At 39.6% G+C, this 26,324-nt stretch overlaps 2 long non-coding RNA genes across 4 annotated transcripts in view; one reads left to right on the forward strand and one right to left on the reverse strand.

Moving 5' to 3' along the window:
- The window catches only part of LOC125317412, a 123,479-nt gene that overhangs the window by 77,013 nt on the left and 20,142 nt on the right, over positions 1-26,324 (forward strand). For all 3 annotated transcript variants that reach the window (XR_007200067.1, XR_007200068.1, XR_007200069.1), the window contains exon 3: positions 11,506-11,669. This is a non-coding gene — a long non-coding RNA (uncharacterized LOC125317412). The remainder of the gene's footprint in view (positions 1-11,505; positions 11,670-26,324) is intronic.
- On the reverse strand, positions 1,014-21,100 carry LOC125317413. The gene is made up of 3 exons (XR_007200070.1): positions 21,009-21,100; positions 3,025-3,194; positions 1,014-1,568 (listed from the first exon to the last, which is right to left on the reverse strand). It is a non-coding gene; the product is annotated as an uncharacterized LOC125317413 (long non-coding RNA).

The raw sequence follows: 26,324 nt of genomic DNA on the forward strand, positions 1-26,324 counted from the left end.
ATGTTCTTAGAAAGGAAAAAAAACTCAGGGCACAAGCTATCTAGTTCCATGGTACCCTGGTGGAGGAGGTTACAGGTGTCTTCTGAGCCATGATGGTTTGAACATATTTGTTTCCTGTACGTACAGCATAGATATTCATAGAGCATTTTATTGGGCCTTATTTGATTCTTGAGTGTTTTTCTCTTTGTGATAGTTTCCAGCTGTATACTTTAGTTGTAATAGAGACCACCAGTTTTGATTTATTAATAGATCACAATGTCCTAAAACCTTTATTCCAGCAGGCATGTTTCCTATGAAATGTCCACAGAACTCAGTAGATCAGTGTTACAATCCAGTTTAAACCCAGAAAAGCAAAGAAAGCTAAGTCTCTGTGTGTAAACTGGAAAGAACTTAAAAAGTTCAAAATATTCCCAAAAGTGAGATTAAAACCAAATGAGGTTAGATGTTGGTGCCAAAAATTGATGTATTTTATTTAATAGTAAAAGAGGCAAAGAGAAGGGAAGAGAGAAAAAAGAAATAAGAAATGAAAAAGAAGTGTGCGTGGGGGGTTGGGGGGACAGGGAGAGGTGACAGGGGTTAGGTGGAACCATATCACCCATCCGAGGGTCCCAATGATGTCTCGTTGCTCCCCTCCATCTGCTCTGCTGGTGGTGAGGGTCCCCCATCGCTGCTGTGGCCACGCTGCCACACGGCGCCACACGCCAGAGAGTGCAGAATCCCGTGGATTAATGCACACTTTGGGCCAGGTGGGAACGCCCACGTGTCTCCCCTTGCAGGGGCCAGATTGACACTGTCCCCTGCAACACTGAGGGTCTGTTGCATCATCTCTGGTGCTCTGGGGCAGGGTCTGGGCACCCCTTTGAGGGGGGCCCCTGTGATGGGCCATGTCACCCCCTTCTGCTGTGGATAAGCTTCTCCCCCCCGGTGAGGAGCCCTCAGCTGGGCTCCTCTGCACAGTGGAGGATGGGCAGTCTCTGCACCTCTGACCACAGGCTTTTCCAGGACACCCAAAGCCTCTCCTCCCCCCACCCTTTGGTGCAGGGGGTCTGTGTGAGCCTGGCAGCTGATAGCCCTGGGGCTGTAGTCTCCCCCTTGGAGGTGTTAATCGTGTGCTTTGTGAATGTCCCCAGCCCTGAGTTGTTACTTTATCTTATCTTCATCAGTGAGTGGTGTAAGGCCTCAGTCAGGGTCCAGTAGCCTTCTCTGCAGCTTTTGTAAAAAAGTCCTTAACGAAAATGTTTGTCATAAACTGTAATATTTCAGTCTCTAACAATCAGGTTGTTGATTTTCTTCCCAGAGCAGGAGAATTCCATGAAGGCTTGCACTCCTGCAGGTATTCCTGCATCACACAGAGTTCCCAACACAAAGAGCAGGGAGCATCAGTGTCCTTGTGGACTGCTACTGGGCTAGAGCCGTAGCTCCTCAAGAGAAGCAATTTGTTACCCTTGACCTCAGCACAGCAATGAGCCAAGGATTGTCAGAAACTCCTGCTGTCTGAGATGCTGCTGGCACAAAAATCTTCCTCCACCTTGATGCATGGTGAAAAGGTACAGCTGGAGGGGGATGTCCTGAGGATGAGAAGAGGCAGAACACACATGACTATGCTGAGAGAAAATGCGGAGCACTGTTGCAAACACAAGTGTTTGGAAAGGGAGCATACTGTTGTAGACCTCTGTGTGGGAAGGAAACCAATCACCGTGGGCTATCAAGGGGACATGTGATGAGACACAGGAAGAGCGAAGGGGGGATGTGATGTTTCCTCTAGGGCTTTCAGTATAGCTTGAGGGAAACAGGACAGTTGCACTGATAGGATATATAAAAAAAGCCTCCAGTAAGTTCGTCCTCCAGGGCAAATATCTATCACTAGCACAAAGAATTCATGAATTGTAAGACAGAGCTCCTTTCTAGTCAATTGCTTCTACCCACCTAATTGCTGGGGCTCCTTCCTACTTTTTCCTCTTCACATCCTTGAATTCAGGCGCTCCTACAGCATCTGGTTATTTTGTATTTAAATCTGAACCTTATATATGAGGACCATAATAAGCAAATGGGTCTGCCAAGCTGACTTGCCTCACTTGGTGTACTTAGGTCTTGTGCATGGCCGTGTTCCCTCCAGCAACATAGACTGAGAAACTGGGTGCATCAGGAACACTGCCAATAGCTACTTGCTATAAAAAGCTAATAGTCCTTCATGAATCAGGACAGGAATAACAGGAACACAGCCTAAACTCTGGACTGCTTGCACTACCGTTTCATGAAACTGTGCCCTGACACCAGGATGGTGAGACCATTTTTTTCTCAATGCAGTCATTGTTCACCACAGTGAACGTCAGAATTTTTCATTGTCAATCAGTCATTTTACCTCTGACCTTGGAAATCCGCAATGCTGCCTACCGTTTTGAAAGCGAAAATCATGATTTTGGTGGCAGTTATTTTGCTAATCTTTTAATAGTGCCTGGCAGGATCCCAGTGCTGTTTTATTGTCTTTTCTTAGAATTCTTGGCTCAGAATGGATTGTAATTTTCATGATTTTATATGGAAATACAGTGTAAGTCCAAGCTGTCTGCCATTTCCTCAGAGAGGCAACTTCTAGCTCACTACCTTCTTCATTTATTTCATTGCAACTCTGTACTCAGATTGTGGTCAAATTATTTTTGTCAGAGGTGATAAAAAATGTGTATTTCTTCATATATGGCTTTGTTTTTTTTCTTTTTACATATTGCAACCCTGCAATTCCTCTCTTAACTTTATGCAAGCAAGTTCCCAGTCCTGGAGCCTCTTGAGCCATCAACAAATTTTGGTTGTTAAGTCTGTCAGCTTTTAGAAAGTTGGAGTACAAATACTTGAGTTTACCCTAGGTGAAGCATCTGTGGCAGTTATGTCTCATTTAATGCTTAATGGTCCAATTGCTTGGTAGACCCATTCATAATTCATCAGGCATCTGATTAAATGTAGTTTAGTCTGATTCATGTGATAGTGTTTGCAGCTAATTTAAAGGCAGAACATCATACTTGCACAACTCACCAGGATGTGCCATGGATGTAGAATGAACTCTCTCCTGATAAAAATATGAACCCTTTTATATGGTTCCATATTCCAAACATTGCAAATTCCTTGTTTTCTGGGATAGCAGATATTTCTGTTCACATTGATAATTGTATCTTCTTTTCCCTCCTTTTTTCTTTCTTCGAAAACTGCAAGAAAGGGTTATAATGTAAATCTTCATTCACATCTATTTCATATGTGGTGAACTACACAATATACAAAATACAACAGAGTTACATGCTATTAGTATTCCTCATTTGTTTTCCATTAGTATTCCTCATTTTGTTTTGGACATTATTGAGCAACCTGGTCTAGTGTGAGGAGTCTCTGCCTGTAGCAGATCTTTAATATCCCTTCTAACCCAAACTGTTCAATGATTCTATGATAATTTCCCTGACTTTGTAGAAAGCTGATTGTAGCTTTTAGAAAATGTTAAGTGACTGCAGAGCAGTGCAGTTTTACCATTTAATGATGATCTCTCTTTCTTTAATATCATAACACAGGAAGAACATTATCCAGTATATATATCTTTTGAAAAGTTATACAAAATAGGGTAACTGACAAAACATTGGAGTGAAAAAGCAACCAGTCTCAGCTTAAAAAAAAAAAAAAGAAGAGCAGTGCTGGCAATTAATAGTATGAACATTTAATTGCCAGCTATCATATTAAATGAAAATGTAATAGTTTTATATAGCCTCACAAGGAGAATAGCCCATAAGTAATTGCATTCATAAGGAAATAGTTCTTATAGGTAACTGTGGTGACCTTTTCATGAAAGGTTAAATGTTGGACGTGTTGAGGGAACTCACTGTATGTTAATATGGAGCCATCAAATCTGGTCTTTCGTAAAGTCTGAATTTTGTTCTTGAAACAGGAAATCAACCTTGTTTTGTTTTGTTTGAAAATTGTACTGTATTTTTCATTTATGAGTACAGAATACTATTTCTGAGAATTCCCAAGTAGATTTGCTAATTAGACTTAAAGAACCCTTTTAAAATTCCCTTTAAGGAAAGACATATCAAATCTTTTTTTGTTGTCCTGAGGGATCTTGATAACACAGACTCCTCAAATTCTCCACAGAAATAAAAGCCACTAGAATATTATGCATATACTCCATTTGAAGATTTCCTTTGGAGCAATGATATTTCTACATTTGTAAATCATTTTTGCCTACCATAAGGTTAGCACATAAAATATTCAGAAAAGCTAGCAAGAAATTACTGTCTTTCAAGCCACTGCCATGTCCCATTGTTCATAGGCATATGACCAGAGTTTGAACTAAGAAGAAGTGAGTGTCTCCACCAGCCTTAGCCTAACAAATTCTGCTCAGGTGTAATTTGGCTTCATTCTCGTTGTATGTGCTAGAGACGAGCAGTCACACTTGATAAGGCTGCCATCAGTGGATTCTAAAACATACTGTTTTACAATTATTATTAGAGATCATACCAGTCTATTAAAACTCAGATGATGAAGGTAGGCTTCCATATTACTCTGTCTTGAGCTAAAGCCAAGAATTTTTTAGGCTAGAGATTAAGAAAATAATGAGAGGGAATGGATGGAGGTAGGTAAGGGCTGGAGGCAGGGAAGGAGAGAGATGGAAAGACAAAGAACAGTGCACAATCCATATATTGATGGTACTGCAGCACAAATGCTTCAGTCATCCTTAGTGGTTCGACATGCACATTTACTGAGGAAATTAATGAATGGAGTCCTGTGCTAGCTGAGAAAGTAGGTCTCTTGGGGAGGAGCACTAGCTGGTTAGACTTATCCCATGATAAAGAGATGGGACAAGTGGGACTCAGTATTTCCACTGCTCCTTGAATGCCAGTAGCTGTAGCTGTATACCAGGCTGGGTAAAAGAAGAAAAATGCTTGGCTGTCATTTTTACAATTTCAAAGCAGAACGCAGTTTCGTGTGTGTTCTGCGTTCCTTTCAGGAGCTCTTTGAGAATAGTTGTAAAACAACTGTTTGATCATGCAGCTGCTAATGGAAAATGAATTCCAGATAGCTACATAACAAAAGAAGTTTGATTCAATGGTAACAAGGCTTATTTAATTTTACATCAGAATCCTCTGTGGGTGGCTTGGGAAGAGGACATTCTCCAGTGAGAGAGCAGAAAAGGTAGCACATGACATTGGCATCCAGCTCGGTAAAGGAGCACCACAATAAATTTGGAAAAGCAATCAACAATCTGAAATGTGCTTGTACAACATATTTTACTTTTTCTAATAAAATACAGTCTTGCTTGGACTCACTTCTCGGATAGTTTGTCTCCTAATGACAGTTTTTACCTTCCACTTTTTCTACAAAAGTATTAATCTTTTGTTCATGCAGCTTCTTTCTCAGCCTCCCAGCCAGTGCCTCTGGAAGGATAGCTTCATGCTGCTGCATTTACTTCTTTGTGTGGAAAGAAAGTGATTTGCTTTTTGTATGCTATTTATAGAGAGCTTCTCCACAGAGATGGCATCCCCTCCCCCCGATGGCTCTGAGCATCCTCGTACTGCAGCTACCCGCCACCTGATGTCCTATTTTCTCATTGGCTCGAGCTGTTCCCAAACCTTGTGACTCCTGTGAGCTAACGCCCAGCTGTACCAGCTCTGAGTCTCCTGCAGTGAGACATAATCTTCACTTTCACTTCTATAATTTGTCCTTAATATGGCAAAGCATCCGAACAAGTGCTTGCATTCATTCCCAGAGCCCCCTGTCCTAGGTGAAGCCCACAGGTCACCGTGGAAATAGATTTATTCCTTGGCTTGCTGAGGTGGTAAGCAGTTCTATTACGAGATCTTCATAACTTGCTGGAGGACTGTAATTCATATCATCGCACCTGAGACAGAGATTTTATATTCAGATGACCTTTTATTTCCTGAAATTGTAAATGCTGTTTCACCCTACATCTGTTGTTCGACTAAAAGTCAGGCGACCGATTAACTTTCTCTATGGGATTTCCCTGTGATTATAAAGCCAGGTGACTGTGACAAGGTCACCAGGAAAAGCAGTCTTGTGATTTCAAGCTTGACAGAAACCTGGCAGGAAATGCAGATGAGAGAAATGTCACACTTAGGCAACGATAACCTTAAATATCAGAGACTGAACTCAGAAATGGTTTTTTTTTCAGACCATCAGAAGGGTTCATGAAATATGTGTTTGTTCATTCCTCCAGGAGACCCTCTCTGTTCTTACATCTCAGTGTGTTATGATAAATAATGCATTGCCTTCCCAATAGCCTTGATAAAACTGCTTCCTTAACCATATGAGGAGTACATTTCAAAAAGAGAACAAGCAGAGCACAGAGATGGAAATTAACCCCAGGACCACCAGCCTCCATTAGCAATAATGGTGTCTGACAATTTCGGGGTTAAATGAGAAGTAGGTGCCTTTTTACTGAGTTCTGCTCTTTGTTCTTGCTTTAGTGTGTGTCATTGTGGAGACTGTCATGTAAGGTTAATGACAGCCTCTCATTACCCTTGTCAAATATGTAATAATGTGGCCCAACAACAGGGCTGAATGGCTCCTGCTTGTCAGACCCCTATGTTTTGCCTAGCAGATGGTCACTGTGTTTGGAGAGGCCCTCAGATCCATCAGTGCTATCCTGAACACGTGTGTGAGGGAGGCATTTTTCCCTGATGGGGCAGTTCATGGATGGAATACTAATTGGGCACAGCAAGACAACCAAGGATTTATTTATTTTTGTTCCTGATAAAAATATGTTGTGTTCCAGGGAGGGAAAGGGGAAGGAGAGAGAGGCAAACCCCCATTTCTGTCGCTGCCAGCCCCTCTTTCATTGTCTGACTCTTTACATTGGCAAAATTGCTGCATGTTATGCCTTATGCTAAAAACATGGGCTCTTCAGCTACAGCATAAATGGGCATGGAAATTCAGGCTTTGGTCAACTTTTGATTCTGTATCTTGAAAGTCCGACTCCTATTCTGCTACCTCTTAAAAAGGAGTGGTTGCTTATTCACTACAAGCTTTGGAGAGGCATCATGTTAACATATCCCCTTGATATTGCCTCCCTAGTTATTAGGATTAAATATTTATATTGTGGTAGCTGACCCTCCTGTGTTAGGTAGTATGCAAACAGAAAATATCTGTTCCTTCTCAGGGGAACATAAGCCTCTTTAGCATGAGGCTGGTGATGTGGAAGGCAGTGGTTTGCATTTTTAGATGTATCAGTAGTCTGCTCTGAAAGTTGGTCTCCTCAGCCTCTGACCATGCACCCACATCTATTAAACATAGAGCCCTTTGCAGAAGGAACTTACTCTCCTCAGAGTCTTGGGCTGGGGCTGCCCCAGACAGGTACAGAGTTTTATGGGGTTTTGGTTTTCTTAAAATTATTACTTCCCTTTCTTTAGAAAATATTTTAATTTTTTTTCTTCTTCTTCCTTTTTTTTTTTTTTTTTTTGTGTGTGTGTGTAAAGATAGTGCAAAGTGATTAATATCATCTTTCCCCATCTGGGGAACCTTGCACTAATGGAACTCAATTGTTCTTTGTTGAAAATGCCTAATATGAGCAGACTGCACAGCCATAAAATAATGCTTGATCTGATGTGGTTACATATAATTCGTCTACATCAAGGAGTGGGATTGATGTGACTAAAATTAGAGTAGTTATAATGGTGCAAATGTTCTTAATGTAGACAATACCTCAGTCTGCAGAACAAGAAAAATTTGTTCTAAAAAGAATAATCAACTCTATTTGTTTCAGAGGGCTGTTAACTCTGAAACTTAAATATAGCACTGTAGAAATCAACATGGTTAACTACTTCACTACTAAGCCATATAATGGAGATAATCCCTATCACAAAGAGCTTTTTTATTTTCCTAAGAAGTAGATTCAAAAAGCAGAGTACAAAACTAACGGTGGGAAATTGCACTGGTTGCTTTATGTTATTTTGTATTACAATTATTAAAACCCTCCACCAAGTTGTTGTCACTACCATCAAAGTGGTCCACACTTCAGCAGCCAGGCCAGCTCGTTGCAGAGTTCATATAATCAAGTCTGTTCCAGACCAAGAAAGACAATTAAAAGTAAAAAAAAAAAATTGTCTAGTGTTTCCCAATCAAAAGACATGGAAATCTCATATGTGAAATGCTAAGCACTTAAGAAATGTAAAGAAAACAAGGTAGAAAATCTACCTCAAGAATGCCCAGGGGTCTTTCAGGAGGTTTAGACTTTCACTCTGTCATCCTTTTCAAATCTCATTGATACTAATTTTTTTTTTGCAATAAAGTGATTAATTTTCCATCTATAAATGATTCTGGTAAAGTTAAGATCCAAAAGCGGAGGCCTAAAGTGGTAAAGCACATACAGCTTAGTCACCTCATCCTTTGGGGCTGTGAGTGTGCATCTGAGAGAGTGAGAAGGACTTTTTCCACTGCCAACCTGACAGCAGGCTTTAAAAAAAAATTCCGCAGTCAGCAGACTTTAGTACTTTTTTTAAAAGACATTTGCTGTGAATATTACTCAAGCTGGCATAGTTCCCTTTCCTCTCTACCACCTTTCTGTTACTGAAACAGCAAAGAAATGGGACAATTGTGGTTATTAGGTAATTCAGGAGATACCTGCTTCTTGATACTGATGGCTTTCCTCACAGAAAGGAGCCTAAGAATAGAAGATAAGAAATCATGTGAAGTTACTAGGGCTTCCTGAGGGAAGACAAATGAGGAATAGAAAGGCTGCAGCATATGAGTCAGCTTTCTACCATGCCCACACACATGATGATGCCCTGTGCCCTAAGGGAATGGGGCACCAGAAAAAACAATTGTTCCCATGTAGTACGTCCACCTTCTTAGGTAAACCAGGGAAATAAAAAAGTGTAGGCCAAGCCTGCTAATTAGTATATGTAAAGGTGGTAAAGGAGCAAAATTATGTAAATCAAGAGGGCAATTAAAGCCAGGGACATTCTCAGCAAGTATCTCTGAAACTAGCAGATACGTAATGAAGTCAGCAGCCACCTCTGCTGATTTTGTCAGATGGCAGTTTCTGAGGCAAAACAAGGCAAAATGAGCATGGAATCTAAAACTCTCCTCTTTTTTGTAAACCCCTTTCTAATGCACATTGCAGATTACGATTGTAATTTTTTTTTGTCTCAGCAGTCACTTCGCTGATGCAGAGGAGTTCATGACTTTACAAATGCTGAGAAATAGACAGGACTCATGTGAAACCCATGTTTACAAATGAAAGATCCCTGAATTATAAGTAAGAACACAAGCCTGGCAACACACAAATTTTTTGGCTGACCAGGAGGAGTGGTGAACCCAGAAGTATGTCAACAAAAGCCTGGGAGAGCAGTGTGATTTTTCTTCTATTATGTATTAGTGTGAACTGGAGTGCTACAGCATTGCTTTCTCCAGAGAACGGGAGAATATGATAAGAAGGCAGAAACGATGCAGGAGTGGCAAAAATAAAAGTGTAGAGGAAAGAAGTGTACTTCCTAAGCTCCCAGGCTGAAAGATGGGGTTGGAAGCAGTGTCAGTAACAGCCCTTCTGGCACAGAATTAGAGTGGCACCAAAATGTAACTCCAGAAATGAAGAACAGTCTAACTTCAGCATTGAGATTCACAGCTGGTCACTCCAAGGCAATTAAAATGAATTGGCTGAATTTGTTGATTTGAAGGAAGCAGGAGGGAAAGTTCTCCTTTTTAGGAATTCAGGTAAGGTTTACCTCTGCCTGGGAAAAGTGGGGGACTGATTTGACTGATAGAATATATTATAGCTTACTGTTTCAGGGGTATTGATATGCTGGAGCAGACTACATAACCTGGAGCTGCACAGATTATTTTTTTCCTAAACTGCCTGTCTTCTGAATATGACATGAGAAAGGCATCAAGTTTTTGAGTGTCAATAAGCTAGACTATATATTTATGGGTAGTGAGCAAAATATGTTTTGAAGTGTTAGCTCCCTGCACCCTTATAAAGCCCGATGATGAAAACTTTTCCCAGACAGTTAAAGCTTAAACTTTGAAAAATAAAATGTTTCCTCTGCTTCTTAACTGTCATTTAATTATGATGGTGAAAAGCAAAGTAATTTGTAAAGGCGCAGAGCACTTTTTTTCAGAGGAACTGGCAAATTTAAGACTCTACCATGCAGCAGCACAGGAAAAAGAGCAAAGCAATCTTCTCTATTGGGAATGGCCATGATTTAATTGGCTCCTACTGATCCCTTATTAATTAAAAAATATTGTAGGCTCTTTGAAGTCTGCATTGCTTCCTGTCTGAAAACATGCTTGTCAATCTTGCCCCCTCTCTGCATTATCATACAGTGAGTCTACGGATTTTAAGAATGCAGTGAGGAGTCTTTGTGTTTCTTCCTTCCTGTGTTTATCCCAGGACTGAAAGGGCAGCTAGGAGTTAGAAGTAGTGCTGCCCAGCTTGCACATGACTTTTCCAACAGCACCATAGAGCTGAAGGCTCCCCCAGTGCCTGTTCCTGAGTATCAAACTCAAGTTTTGTGTATGTAGCTTCAATTGGGATGATTTCATCCACCAGAACTTAACAAGCAAAAAAAAAAAAAAAAAAAAAAAAAAAGCCTTCTGCAGTTCCTGATGAGACCCAATTAAAAACAAAATTCAAATGCACAGCTCTATTTCCTTGTGTGACCTTCATGTCAGGCTACTGCAAATGGTCATGGTCCCTGGGAAAAATGACAGACTGAGGAAAGTGACTGAACAAAAGAGACACATCTGTCTACTCTTGGTAGGAAGAAGGCACAAAGCTCCTCCCCTGCTGATGGTCCTAATGGTGCACCACAGTTTCTCTCAAAGCAAGGCAGAAGCAGCATAAACAAGGCTGACTTTCCCTGAACTACTTCCTAAGTCAGGATGCCATCTCCTCTGGGAGGAGCTCTGATATGGCTATGTGCCAACAAAACCATTTGGCTCACACAGTGACGTTGGTACCTCAGTACCTGCATAATGATGGTAGGGTTGTTTTGTTTGCGTTTGGGTTTTTTAATGCTCTTAATATTCTTCTGAGTTTTCACAAAATCTCTCCTATCATTCCTTTTTCTGGAAAATATGGATAAGTGAGATATATATCTGTACAGACAGTTTTTATTTTAATTCCCCTGCTACTGGTAAATTTGATTAGGAGAAAAGAAATGTTGAACAAATGTTTTAAAAATCTGGCAGCTGATTAAATCACACTTTCTCCCTATCTTCTTGGCATATGAGGTTGACTTGGGCATAATTTTAAATCTTCTAGTTTTGATTATGATATTTCAAATGGCATTAGGCTTGCTTTGATGTTCCTTCTGAGTACAGGACAAAAGCCCAGGAATTAAATGATTGCTCGCCTTGCAGCATCATAATAAAATAGCTTCAGACTCTGACCAAAAGGTAACAAATGGATCTTTCCCAGAAATGCTCATGTTTCTTCATTGAGTCATCATTTATTCTCCCAGGAAAAAAAAGTAAAAGTGCTCAAAGCCTCAAACTAATTTTTTTTTTTTTTAACAGGGCTGGGAGTGGTGTCTGAGGTCTGCTCCCCTTATCAGTTTCTGGCACTGTTTTAAGTGACTATTTTGAGATACATGGGAAGGCTTTGTTTTCAGAAGTTGGAATGGTACCCTTTTTCATACGGTTGTACCTGTATTCTGGACTCCTGGAGGAACAAACTGCAGGTATGTAAACCATTAATGGTCCAACTTTCCCCACTAAAAATTTTACCATCACAGGGATTTCCTTGGTCTGGTAGAAGATAGCTGCTGTGTGAAGTCATGATATTCATCGGGCCAGATATATTTGAGAACAAAATGAAATTAAGAGGGTTTACTAAGCTGTTGCCCATCTGCTGAGCTTGGCCCATTCCAGTTGTGAGATAATATGATTTAGCATTAACCTCTTTCAATTAACTTTAAATTGAAAGTTCAATTAAGTTGCATCACTTTACACCTGGGATGGGCTAACTGTACACTCACGGCCATCTACCAGTGACTACAGTAGCTCAGCCTGCAAACAAGAGGCTGACAAACTCCTCAAACATGGGAACTCAGGTACCCTAGGTTGCTCTCATAAATGACCTTGAAGACACTGTTTCTTTAATGAAGAAGTCACAGTGTCCTGTTTGGAGCCAGGGATAAGGACAAGGCATAAGGGTGAGGTGTTGTCAGCTGTTGCTGCTGCTGAGCTTCCAGGGAGCACCTTTCTGAGCTAGCTGTAGGATTACTGAAGCCTGGATAAACTAGTCCCTGACCATTTCAATAGCAGCTCTGGAGATTATCAGAGCCTGGCTAAATTTATCTGAGAGGAGAGATGCAAAATCTGGTCAGATGCGTGAGCAAAACTAAGCTTTTCACAGCCCCTTATGGAGAACCCCAGAGAATCCATATTATTTGTGACTGTTCTAATCAGGCTTCTTTAGAGGCTGTAAAAGTGTAACAGTTCAGCTCTCTGGTTTTCTCCACATTAAGATAAACTTACGTGTAAACTTTCATGCCCGTGGCTCATTGATTGCAAGTTGATGAAACCAAATGAATATAATCTGTAAATGACAGTAAAAATCTCAGCAAGAAATTTTATCTTTAGTAAGATATTTTTTCCCCCTTTAAATACATTTCTGTGTCATTTTGAAAGGCTCTAGTTATTGATTCATACTTTGACTGGAAGAAATTGCTGTGGATAAGATGAAGAATAGAACAAAACTGAAGAAGGAATATAAGAAAATTAGAGGAGAAAAGTGAGTGAGACAATTTAGGAAATCAGGATGCTTAAAGGAAGAATTTTAAGAGAAAAGCAAATAACATGTCTTTACTAGCTGCCAAATATGAATTTAATCCAGCAAAAATATTCTTGTTAGAAACAAAGAAATATGTATTTTAGTTTGTTTATTTCCTGTTCACCACTACAGTACGCTTTGAATATGACTGCAGTCCTGCCTAATGTGAAGTACACAGTGATAAAATCTCTTGGAAGTGATTCAAACCCTTGAGAATACAATTGACAATGCTAGAGTTCAGCACTTTAAAGTAACAGAAATCCAAAGAACCTGAACCTTGCGAAACCAGATTATAGTTCCTATAAGCTTGTCCAGAGAAAGAGATTTCATTTTGAATCGCAAATTAAAGCTGTTCTAAGATATATTGTATGTAAACATAGGCTTGTGTTTCAGCTGGTGTAAATACAGTAAGCCTTGTGAATTGGTGCTGTTGGTGATGGTCTCTGCAGTACCTGGAGATGGAGAGCCCACGGAAATGCCTTAACAAGCGCCATCCAGGGGAGGGCAGTGAGGCACAGAAGCGCTGGTGTGCACATTGCTGTGTGCTGTGCTGCAGTTTGCTGGCTGCTTGCTTGATAACTGGCAGGGAATTCAGTCCAAAATTGACAAGATTCATGTCTTCTGCAATGCTTGGACAGCAGGGTCCTGTCCGTTCCTTTCCCCTGCCAAGCAGCCTGGCACAGAGAGCAGAGTGCAGATGGAGCGGCACAGCTCACCTGGGTGCTCCAGACAGTTTTATCTGCAGTCTTACTGAACTCTATTTGTCTTTTTGCTGGTATTTTCCCAAACTAAAAGCTGGAACTTAAAGCACTGCAGCCTTTACTTAAGTCTCTTTGACAGCATAAAGCGAAAGAGGATAAATATCACTTTGCAAGTGACAATTGAATTTTATAAGAACGTGATGTAACTAGTCACATAGTAATAGCTTTAATTTATCACAATGCTGTCTTAAGAAAAAGAACACAATTTATGTACCAAAAACAGTCTAAGCAGTTTGAAACATTATACCTTTCTAGACATTCTTTATATTGTGTGGATCTCCTTTTTTACTGTTTCACATTTCTTCCATATCTGGCCCTGTACGTGGCCATGAAATTAGGGACTAGTACCAAAGAGAGTAGCAAAGTTAGAGACAGAAAGATGTTGGCACTGGATAACTTAATGAATTGGCAATGGGACTTGGAGCCTTTCAGTCTGTCTGAACCTTGCTGATGGGAACTGCACAAATGGCTAATGGGGATAAATGGTTTGTGCTCCTCATGAAGAAGTGGAAAAACTGCAGAATGCTGGAATATGTGGTGTTTTCTGAGGAAGAGCTGGAAGCAGGAAAAAAGGACAGGTTTGTGGAAATAAAGGAAAAGGTGGTTAGAATGAGATCATCAGTGATGATACAAAGAAACCATTGCTGTCCCTGCTAGGTTTTCTTTGTCTCATCTTCAGTGGACAAAAGATTATTCAAAATAAAAATGTTGATATAAATGTCAAATTTCTTTTGATCAGTGCAATTATTCTCAGCTCTGGGTGTGTTAATGGTTAAATATGAATAGTTTCCATGGACAATTAGAAGGTGAGAGTGTTTACAGCCACTTGTCAAAATATTTTGTGACCCATAAAATCCTATGGAGTATTTTTTTTAAATAAGGAATACAGACTGCTACACTTTCCAAACTTCAAGGTAACTTCAGTTTGTATTTGCTGTAGGCTCTCATTCAGGGCTATCTGTTGTGATCACATTTCATTTGTCCTTTTTCTGAATGTTTTACTTGTTGATAATTTGAATTTTAGGCTTCATGACATTCATACTGTAGCCATGATAGGTAAATAATTTAGAACCTGTAATTATCTATATTGTGACTTATTTTAGTGTTTTGGAGACATGCACCTTTCAGAGACTAAAGCAGAAAAAAAATGACATTGCTTTGCAACATATATTGATCACAAGTATGTAATAACATCTCTGACTCTGAGGGCATCGCTGCTTGCAGTCAAAACCACAGCTTGCTTTTATCCTTATCCAAACAGGCTATTAAGCTGGCAGGTGAATTGGTCTTCTTCTGCCCTTCTTTTTCCTTCTCGGTGACTCAGTGCAGTATATTAACCTCATGAACATGTTAAAACAATGTTGATTTCAATCTAAACCAGTAAAAGCAGCATGGAAAAATTTCCAGCTTGGTATCTTTTCACCCGGGCTGACCAGAAGATTCCCCAAAGTTTGGGGAGACTGGAAATGAAAATTACCTGTCCTGAGAGAAAAAATAGTCATCATTCCTGGTGCAGACACTGCATCTAGAGCCTAAAGTCAGCTCTACTTCCCCTGTGCCAGTTTCTAAGAGAAATAAAAATCATGCAGTAGAGCACAAATGTGCCCTGAAATTCTAAGGACAATGTGCACTGACCTTTAAGCAACATGCACACCGTGGAAGAATCTACCTACCAACAGGCAATTATAAACTGCCCGGGACTTCGGTTGTGGTTTCCTGCCTGCCCCTTTCCTCTCTTGGAAGCAGCCATATTCTACAGCATGACTCTTACAGGGAACACTGTAGGGAGGTGCAGAGGGGCTGAGCTGAACTGCTGCTGCTGTGGTGCCACAAATAAGAAATCTGCTGCTCAGTTGCTGCCTCTGCCCAGTGCTTTGTCACTGCAGTAAATTGTTCACTGAAGCTCTGACTCCTCCTGGATTTTGTTGACACTAATGTATCTAATCCTTCTGAGGCTGGTTATACCCCTGTTCGGGAGAAGAAAAGTTACCAGCATGCCCATTCCAGAGGGTTGTGTGCAGAAGAGAAGGGCAACGGAGCAGCACTGTAACCTCTTGAGAGCAAATGGAGTGATGGCAGGGGTCAGGGCTTCCTCGGAAGGAGGATTGGGCAGGCTGTCCTGTGAGGACCTTTCTGCACATATCTGGGGGTGGTTAGTGATGTGTCTTGCCAGCCAGTCCCCGTCCTTGTCCAGTTCTCAGAACCCTGCTGGCAATGTCTGAGTGCAAGGGTCATGTCTGCTGAAGCGTGTGAGCATCCCTTTACTCAGAGAGAGGTGAGATCTGAGCACACATCACATCCAGGTGACTTGATTTAACCTTTATTTGTTCCACAACACTTTGCAAGGAGAGGCAACACCTTTCCTTCATTTTATCCTGGGATGAGTACAACCTTGCAATGTGTGCTTCCGGTTGCCTTTCTTTTCCAGAGGTTAAAAATAAGGTCATCAGTTATATACACAGTCAAACAATTTCAGAATAATTTTGGTATCTTCCTCTGTAAGGTTGTATCCCGTAATTATTTTTTAAAATTATTTTTCCTGTGCATTACAAATCTGAGATTACATGCAGTGTTTACATTAATTTACTTTTATTCCTGTTATTTTTTCCCTGTAAGACTGGATATGAAATTATATTCCCTTTAATGTCATTGTTATTGCATTTCTTTAGTGGTCACATCCACAATGTATCCATTCAAATTTGTTACCTGTGCCACTCTGGGCAAAAAAGAAGGGAGGAGATTTAACAAGGACAGCTATAATTTTCCTAACAGGGTGGAAATCAGACAATTGGAAGCGTTTTCTCAGCAGACACTGACAAGACACCAGAATACTCTCTCCTCAGGTGAACGCAGCAATCACATCCCTCGCTAGCACTACAGCATGTCAGTGCACTGGAAGATGGCGAGATGGAGGCTGCCAGCCTCCTCTGTTTATAGCATCAAGAGCTTCGGGGTGTGAGGCAAGCTGTTTTTAACACAGTGGCATTTTCTTCTGTTTAATTGTGGAGTGACATAATTTTTAGAAAGTCATTACTTCTTCATAAAAAAATTAGGCATCTTTGCCTAGTTAAAAAATAGGTGTTTGTGAATTAAAAAAAAACTAAAATCACTTCTCCAAGACCTTAGACATTTTAAAGGCCATTATGTTGTCTGGCAAATGTAGAAAGGAAAATCAATATATAACATCAAAGACAGAGAGGAAAAATTCAATGAGACACATCGGTTCAGCTCCTGTTCTCTTTCCCTTTTTGGTCACATCCCTTGTGCTGCCAAGCAGAGTAGAGGAGATTCCATGCCCATGAAAATGCAAAGAAACTTGCTTAGACTGAGAGAGTGCTTGCAAGGCCTGATAAGCAAAGTAGTAGACTGGTTTGTTATAGCAGGTTGGCTTACAGTTCACAAGGACATTTTTCCTCTTCTACCTTTCCCCTCGTACTTTCTCATGTAATTCTTACAGAGATATGCAAGTACTCAGGCAGAAGGATAGCAGGGCTTTGTCTTTCCAAAACAGGATTTAAATAATTCCTGCTGAGTCACACAGTTATACAGAGATGCCTGTTACACAGAATATATAAGAATGTTCATAAATTATTAAGGAAGAAGGGCAGAAAATGTCCAGTGAAGAACTTCTCATGTTTTGACAGTGTCACCTTTTCTGGCGGACCCTATGATTTTCCAGAACTAGTTAATCTTTGTGTCACACAGAAAGGTGATTGGAAGACATTGCAAATGCAACAACCCAAACTTAATTTGAAAGAAAGCATTATTTGTGCACATTTTAGTATATCGAGCATCCACAGCTTATTTTAATTCTTGCTGCTCAATAGAATTCATACACAAAAAATAAAAAAAGTAAAAAAAATAGAAGAAGCTCTGCACCTTTTAAACAATTAGATGTTTGTACATAATTTGTACATTTAGAAGTGTTCATAAAATATTTTTACATTTTTTCCCTTCTTACCCACAGAAAGCAGATAAAAAGCAACCGACATGGAGAAAACAAGTGAGAGAACATGGTTTGACCTTAAGGGTAGAGTAAAGGTTCCCACAGATGCATAAGTGACATGAAGATGGATGAGTTTGCTGCTGGTTTAATATTTCCTGTGCAGCCCTAGCGCAGGTATAGGACAGACCTCCATGTATCAGATCCACTTCATGGACAGCTGAAAAAACTGATGTTGGCTTTCAGAAAGATTCTGGACTCAGTGAGAACATGGCTAGACCATGTGGGACTGGCAGAAGGAGCCAGAGGCCATGTGGGCTGCCAAACAATTGGAAGCACCAGACTTTGTTGTCTGTTTTCAGGAGCTGCATCCGCTACAGCCTTCCCTTGTGATCTTGACCTCAGACTACATCTGAGTTTTGAGACCCAAAAAGGCTCCAAGATTTTTAGCTTGTGTGCTGGATATGGTCATGCCTCATCTTCATATCTGTGTTAGACCTTGGTGTGCACCAACCTCCTTCCATTCGAGCTCTGGGTGGAAACCTGTTCTCCTACCAGGTCCCATTTCCAAAAACTGGAGGACAGGTGTAGCCATGTTGTGGACTCACAGACCACTTTGGTGGCAACCTCAATCAGCTTTTTTGCTTTGGTTCTTAATATGCGAAACAGAAATGATAATTTTCAACTTTCCATAGGCCAATGCCTGCCTTAATGATTAAGCAGCAAATGCAACCATTTCATACTTAAAAAGCACTAATCTTAATAATTCTATGCAAATACATAAAGAGGTAAGGGGGTCATGAAATCCCACTACGTTGAAGCCAAGACATGGACAGTTACCTCAGCAAAACCCCAGTCATATATTACAGTCTATCTTCCTCCAAAATCTCTTCCTCCCTCCAGCCTGCCCCAAGAAGGGGTCCATGAAGCCAATAGCTCCTTAAGTACTTGGATCCGTGTGACTACAAGCAGTAGTTTTGTCATGAACTGAACTGTGATATCTGGACTGTGAGATAAAAATTATGGGCCAAATCATAAGGACTTACCAAAGTTTGTTTTCAACATTGGCTGTCTGAACTGAGAAAAACCCCTCTGAAGTCCCTAGCAGTCCTCCTCTGTAAAGACTGCCTGGTTTTAGCTCCTTGCACTTCTTTGCAGAAATAACTTCCATTCCTGATAGACTCTTTTGTCTATTAATGAAAAAAAGTAATGCATTTTTAGGTTGCTGAGGTGATTCAGCCTTAGGTCCCTTAATTATAATGTACCTAAGGCCTTAATTAATTTGTAGGACTGTACAGAAGAGGATGTCCCAAAAACCTTCTGAGAGTTGACTCAGAATCCTGTACTTATCAAAGTGGAAATATTGAATCAGGTCCAGGTGTAATATATCTGCATCCTTTCCAGAAAATGAAATGTTTTTAAGGAGAACAAAGTGCTCTTAGGTGTGTTCCAGGTTTATGTGGTGATGTTGTGCTCAAATTTCAAAATTACCACTTACATAGGGCAGCTGCAATAAGAAGAAAAATGAAATTTCATACTTGGGGAATAACACAGAGCTTTTATCTCAGAGTCTTTTGCTAATGCTGTCTAAGTCTAAAAGCATCTGCCATTGACTTCAGCTGGAACATGATGGCATGGGCTCCCTACTGCAAAGAAACTTCGGTAGCTATCTGGGGTTTTACCAATAGAGGGCTCTATTGGTTTGATTTAAGTCACAAAGAAGGGGGAGCTAGACTTTTTTTTGGAGAGGGGGGTAAGGTTGCTATAGTAAATCCTATAACCTGTACAGAAGTGAAGTCAGCTGAAGTGCATTGAAAGAAATGCCTAAAGGGACATCGTTTAAGTGTTACTCTATCTGTTTTGTTGTTGGTTTGGTTTGGTATTTTGCAATACTGATGCTGGCTGACTTGCTTATCTGCTTTCGGAAAGGCATAGTCCAGAGCGCTGTGAGGTATTTTAGGAATAGGGCAATATTAGCAGTGTGATAATTTTAAATGACCTGCAATATTTAAAGCCTACCAAAAATAAAATTATATGGCCGCAACTCCTTTACCAAATATTTTTTAGTCATATTTGCTCTTACAATGTATATTTTAAGCATAACACAAAAAGATTAGATGTGCATGTTAAAGAAAAAATGAAAATCTATGTTAATAAACATTAAAGTGACTTAAGGGAAAATATTTGCTTTCCTAGCTAGTTAGGGTTTTGTATTATATCCCACTTAAGATTGAACATATTACTGGTTCAGCTGTAGCAGGCCATACAATAAAGCGAAAAATAACCTAGAGTCTTTCTGGGGTGTTTAACTGCTATCCAGTGCCTGACCTCTCTCACTAAACAAGGTCTTGGTGCCCTGACTCACCTCTTCACTGCCACAATAGGCCTTCCCATTCCACTTTTTAATTACGGTTCTCTGTTTCCCAGTGACTGAAAAGATGCTGGTCTCACAGCATATCCTGCTTTCAGAGGTTAGAGGGACTGCAGTGTATATGTTCTATAACGCACAGCAGATGAAATTCACTGCTATTTTAATGTGGACAGCACTGGAATGAAAAAATGAAAACAGCACTAACAAACAGGCTTGTAGAAGCATGATGGCAAGCATACACATCTGCATATAAATATTATATATGCATATCTTCTTAATGGGAGTCTGTGATTGTTAGGTGTGCTTGCCTAAACACGAACTCTACAGCTAGCCAAGCAAAAAACCCTCTCTACACAAATGTGTGTTTACATACATACATAAGAAAAATATATATCCAGTGTATAATTTCAATGTGTATGAATGTAGTGCATTGAAGTTCATTTTATTGGGCAAGCATAGTTTAAATTCCATTTTTATGCAATGGTGCAGTGACAAGCTTCCTATAAAATAAATATGGGCCACAAATGAAAATACTTTAGCTTGCTGGTCTTACATTTTTTTCCTAGTAATGAATACAGACTTCAGCTTGCAAAAATATAAAATGATCCTGCTTTCAGTATAAATGTCTCTCAAAAAATCAATTCCAATTTCATCTTTGTTTTAGTAAAAAAAAAAATGAAAGAACAAAAAGATCAGGACTATAAATAATGACTACCTGTGGTTTTCATAAATAAATATCTCCAAAGGGGTGGAAAGCTGTAGAAATGCATGGATATTTTATTTTCTCTTCCCTCATGAATTTGTTGTGTTGCAGGAATGTGTATAAATAGATGTCTAGATATGGTGCACATTCAGATTCAGCCATTTTCTCCAAATAAAAACATATGTTTCCCTCTTGATGTTGCTTTTTGTCCTTTGGAATGCATTAACACTTTAATAATGGAAAGTCTGCCGTAATGTATGGTCTACCTATGATGCTTTTTAAAAAATCTCATAAATATGAATCTATAGGTGCAAGAAAGCTGTATATGCTCATGCCCACATCATAAATCATCCATCCTTTGTTTAAAAAAAAAAGAGGTGGAGGAGGAGGAGGGAGTGAGGGTTTTCTCACTGGAACCATTTCATCTTATCTAGGGAGAGTTAAGAAATACTGCTGTTGACACTTACCTAGATATTTTCACAACGTCATGTCCCATTCACTGTTCCTCAATTAGAAGGATGTTTTCCTTCTCTTTAATTTTCAGGAAGGGAGAATCTTGTTCTGCTTTCTAGCCTTGTAAGAGAGAAATGATTGCATTTCCCCACCTCCAGGTTACAACTTTAACTCATAATCCCCCCATCCCAAGGAAACAAGTAGATAACATGATATGTACAATGTGAACTGATTTGGGATACTTTCAGTTTAGTGTCTCCAGTCAGGAGAAATGAATACAGCTCAATTGTTTCAATACATACATATGTGTTTTTATTCTGGGGTCCATGCTATGTTTGCTTAGAGAAAGACAAATGTACTAACCAACCGTGCATATGCACTAATGAACATAGTGGAAACTACATTATTGCATTAACTGCATCTCATGGAGGTAACATTATCTAAAAGGAAGAAAAAGAAAAACAGCTTAGAAGCCAATAGCTTAGCTGTTGGTGCTTATCTTGAGTATCTGGCTTTTAATAATACCACACTGGAAATACTGGTGTGCTACAGCATTTTATTCTTCTCTTTCTTCGGGGCAGATTGGTAGAGCCAGCATTTTAGTCCTGAAAAAATATTCATATGAAATGGATTGCTAGATTTAAATGTACTACCCAGTACTGATGACTAATATACTGTTATTCTGTCCCTCCCTCACCCCTCTATAATCAACAAAGCATGCACAACAGTGGAGTGTTTCACAGTAATTTTGGTGATGTTTTGCCTTGCTTGATTGGAAAGTATTTCTGAGGAGGATAAATAAGCTCGCCACCAAACTCTCCCCTCTATTTGCCTTGCTGATGTTGTTCATTGCAAGATGTGAAACAAGGAATGCAGTAGATTGGGATGCTTCAATGAGAAAAAAAATTTGCAGCTCACTAGCTTCACCTCCCATCTGTATTATTAGCACCGTATAGATTTAATAATTAGGTGATTGAAGGCATTTTGATGATGGAGAGGTCTCTATGATCTGCAAAAGAAAGCATCTGTTTTCCTCATGTACCAATTAATTATTTATACATCAGAAAATACAGAAGGCTACCTTGAGGATGAGCAGGTTGGGTGTTTGTGTAAAAACAGCGAGGCCTGGCCCGGACATTATGTCATTCTGACCTTCAAAGTCTCTAAAACAATTATTTTTCAGACATGCAGTTAACAAACAGTACCCTCTTCTGTCTTCACTTCCACCTCACTGTTTGCCCTCCTGTCCTCGCAGAGGGCCTGTCAGCTTAAACATCACCTTTCATTTTCCATTTCCTGTCTATGTGTTTTATTAGCACCTTTTTCTATTTTACAGTCCACGCTGATTCGACATCAGCTTCATCCCTCATAAGCTCTACTGTTGAGACTAGGCAGAGTTATGCATTGTGGGAAATATGCAAAATCACCCAAACCTTTTTTTTTTCATGATTGTCAAGCATGGATTCATTTTGGGAAATATGTATTTCCAGAGGCTAGGACTTACTAAAGTTTGCAAATCAAAGAAAAGCAGATCCTTGGATCTCACAAAATGTGTTGCTTTGTATTATGACAATGGTGTTCACATGCCTGACATCCTCATAATAATATTAAGCCCTTTTTTTTCTAGCATTATGTACTTTATACATTTGTATAAATGTCACAGCTTGTAATCACTTCCTTTGTCATCGACGATTAATCTAAAAAAATCGAATAATTCACTGCCCCTTGCCATTTACATATCGCCTGCTACCATCTGTTCTTCTCAGCAGCAGTAAATGATGGGTAATTAACTCAGTGCCTTTGTCTTTCCCTTGCTGAATGTCTGACACATATAGATTTTCCTCTGTGTGTGTGTGCGCGTCTGTGCGTGTGTGTCTGCGTGCGTGCGCGCGCGCGTGTATGTGTGTAGGAAAAGGAGAGGGGGATAGGAACAACAGAGAGAAAAAAAAAGCAAAATATGCTGTAAGCCTGACCTGAGGAAAAAAAAAGTCAGTACAAAAACATTTGCAAAGGAGAAAGCAGGACAGAGATGTTGGGGCTGCAAAGGGACTCTGTCACATGGCCTTTTACTTGCTTAATGTCAAAAGAAAGTGGGACTCGGCTGTGGACAATGGCAGCCCAGCACATGCAAGTACCCTTTTCTAAAGCTGTAAGGTCAAGGTCAAGATGCAGCAGCGAGAAAAAGCTTCATATGCTCCTCTTGTCAGCCTGGGTGCAAAGGAGGAAGATGAAAATGAGGCCAAATGGAGGGAATACACAATGCCATTTGGCTCCTGGACTGGAAGCCAGAAGGTTCACAATGTGTCATATTGAAACTATGATATAGTGGCTCTGCATATTGCATCCTTAGACAAGTGAGCATGAGGCAATATGCAGTGTAAAATTTAAAAAAGGACAGCAATATTCAAAGAGCTTTTTGCCCTTCCTGCTAAACCCTGCAAGCCACCCTGCCTGCAGCTGTGGAAGGGCCGGAAAAGAAAGCATTCCCTTGGCGTCATAGGAAATATGACATGATAGCTTAAGCAGCATCTTCTGGTATGTCCCTTTGATATTGTTTATAAGGAAAGGAAGAAAAAAACCTGAAAATGGTTCAAAATACTTTTTTAGTGAAGGTTTTTAAGATGGAAAAAGCATAACAATGTGTCTCGACTACTGTTAAATGCCTGTTAATTTACATGTATTTTCTATAATTTATTTGTCCTTAGGTAGTATCTAGAAGCCTCCTTCAGGGTTGAGGGCCACATTGTGTTAGGCACTGTAAAAGCATGTAATATGACATAGTATTGTCCCTCACAACATCCTTAGGGGCTGGCCAATGCTGAGTGTGATGTGCAGTGTTTCATTAAAAGAATAAAAAAACAAAAACGGAAATAAGAAAAGAAGTTAGTTATTTTTTAATGGGATCCTGTTAATCTCAAGGGAGTTACATTGCCTAGATGGAGCTTCATGCCAACTCAGTTATTCTGCTTATGTTATCTCTGTGCCACACGTTACTGTGTGTGAAGCTTTGGATTTTTGAACATGGGAGAAACAACAATTGGAGATAATTTCCCTATGATTCAAGACTTGCTCTTCCCAAAGTGCCCCAAAACACTCTCTCCCAGGGCTTTTTCTAAAGCCTTTTCAATCAAGGCCATTACATAGGTAACATCTCTTGCTGATTTTACACAAACTTTTTTGAATGGTTGTACATCTCTCCAGTTTCCTTCTATTTCAAATAACCATATAACCTTACTGAAATCTGAGTCCCATGTTACTGCATACTCCTCAAATGAAATTCCCTGCATGTGCAATAACCTTGGACAGTGACTCACTCTTGTTCAGATATCTTAGTTCATTTATATTTAACCTGAATGAAAGATAATGATTTGATCCATCAGCTTCAAAGTTGAGTAGTGCCAACTGATGTGATGGAATATGAATCGTAGTAGTTGTGGGAAGTCCAGGCAATACCTACATTGCAACCTACTGTAGCCCAGCTACAGTTCCTTTCATGAAATTTTCCCTGACCTAATAAAAAAATATTCATTTACATCTGACACTAGTCACTTCCAGATTCTCTGAGGGAAGCAGTGTTACTGCTATTAATGCCTCTCATTAGATTTCCTTTCAGGCTGGGAGGAAAAAGTATTTCTTGTTGCTACAAACTACTGATAATTTCTAATATTTTTTCTCCTGGGTTTTCTCTAGATAAACTAGGGGATGTTCAGGTTAGGAGACTGAATGTTGTTAATACAGAACCACAAGGATTTTGCGAATCACCTCAAAGGGTCTAGAGAAATGGAAATAAGGGCAACAAAAGTAAAAGAAAACTAACAAGGTTCTACCTCACTAGATTAGGTATGAAGATTATAATTTGACTAGAATTATCCTATTGGTATAATTGGGATAAGACATTTTGGCTTGTATATAGTGCATGGTAAGCATGACTTGTACTCGTAAATTTCCAAACAGAAGAGGTCAATGAATATTAATAATTAGTATTTCTATTTTATATTGACATGGTGTCTAGCAGCCTTGATTGCTGCCCAGGAAACTAGAGAGGAAAACAACAAAAATTTTGACCTTGATCCAAAATCTTTAATGGCTAAGAGGCAACAGGGGCCATAGATTGTCAAAAAGTGGTGTGAGGGAGAGGAACATGGGGACTGAAGATAATCAAAGACAGTTGTGGCACACTAGGCAATTGTATCAGTCAGCACAGCCCTTCTCTCTGCTACTTTTTATGTATGGCAATAAAAGAGTGCTTAAAGGAGGGAAATGATGAGAATTTTCTGTTTGTGTGGAGCACATTCCAAGTGAGCTAAAAAGATGGACAATCCGTGAAGAGAGAAAGCATGAAAATCTTCGAAAAATTATTAATTTGGTGCTGAAGACCACATCAAGTGTTGATTGGCAGGAAGTGTATCCACTTTCATTGAATGAAAAACGACAGGGTGGCCAGGGCACAGACTGTGAAAGACTTGAAAGGGAATAGAAGAAAGCCATAAATGATGCCATAGAGAAAGGGAAACCGGTGCAGGGATGAGGAAAAAAAAATAGAAAGAAAAGAAAGAAGGATACATCATCTCTGTTACTGGAGATCGACTAGCACAAAAGAATAAAGTGAGAGATGAGGATGACTTAAAGAATAGGAAACTTTTGGCTGTAAAGTTAAAAGTTGAGTGATGTCCACTAGGAAGTGTAATAATCTGTAGCATGTGGTGGAAGGATACTTAGCTAGACTTAGACAAACAAGAAAAAACATGATGGAGGCAATAACCTTGTATCATCTGGAAGATGCACTGGATGGCTGAGATCTTTTCCACCTCTCTGCTATTTGTACAACCTCTGTACTTTAAGGCAGTGTATTTGTACTGTGAAAGTGTGGAAGTACACACTGACTTGTCAAGAGACCATGTATCATAGAGAAATACTTCAAAAATCTTTGCATATGAGAGGAATTTCCAAAATGTTTGTGTGTGTGTATATACACATACATATATATTTCTTTATACACTCATATATGTATCATTGAATTCCTCTGTTGAGTAAGAAGTAGATGTTTCCACTGTATTCAGGGTTCCTTTGCAATATTAGTGTGAAACTTGAGAATAAATTTAAAATCCAACATTTTTACATATGCTATGTCATTAAAAAGACAATGATTGTAAAAAAACTTAACTGAAAACCGTATTTACTAGTATGTATATTTACAACTGTGTATTTATCAGATTTAAATCTTTGTTTTAAAGCTTCTATCAGGTGAAAGCATAGAGTATGTTTGCATTTTAAAATAAATGATATATAGAACTAATGAAGACAACATTTCTTCTTTCATTTTTACTACA

Source organism: Corvus hawaiiensis, chromosome 26 (assembly GCF_020740725.1).
Source record: "Corvus hawaiiensis isolate bCorHaw1 chromosome 26, bCorHaw1.pri.cur, whole genome shotgun sequence".
Taxonomy (NCBI): domain Eukaryota; kingdom Metazoa; phylum Chordata; class Aves; order Passeriformes; family Corvidae; genus Corvus; species Corvus hawaiiensis.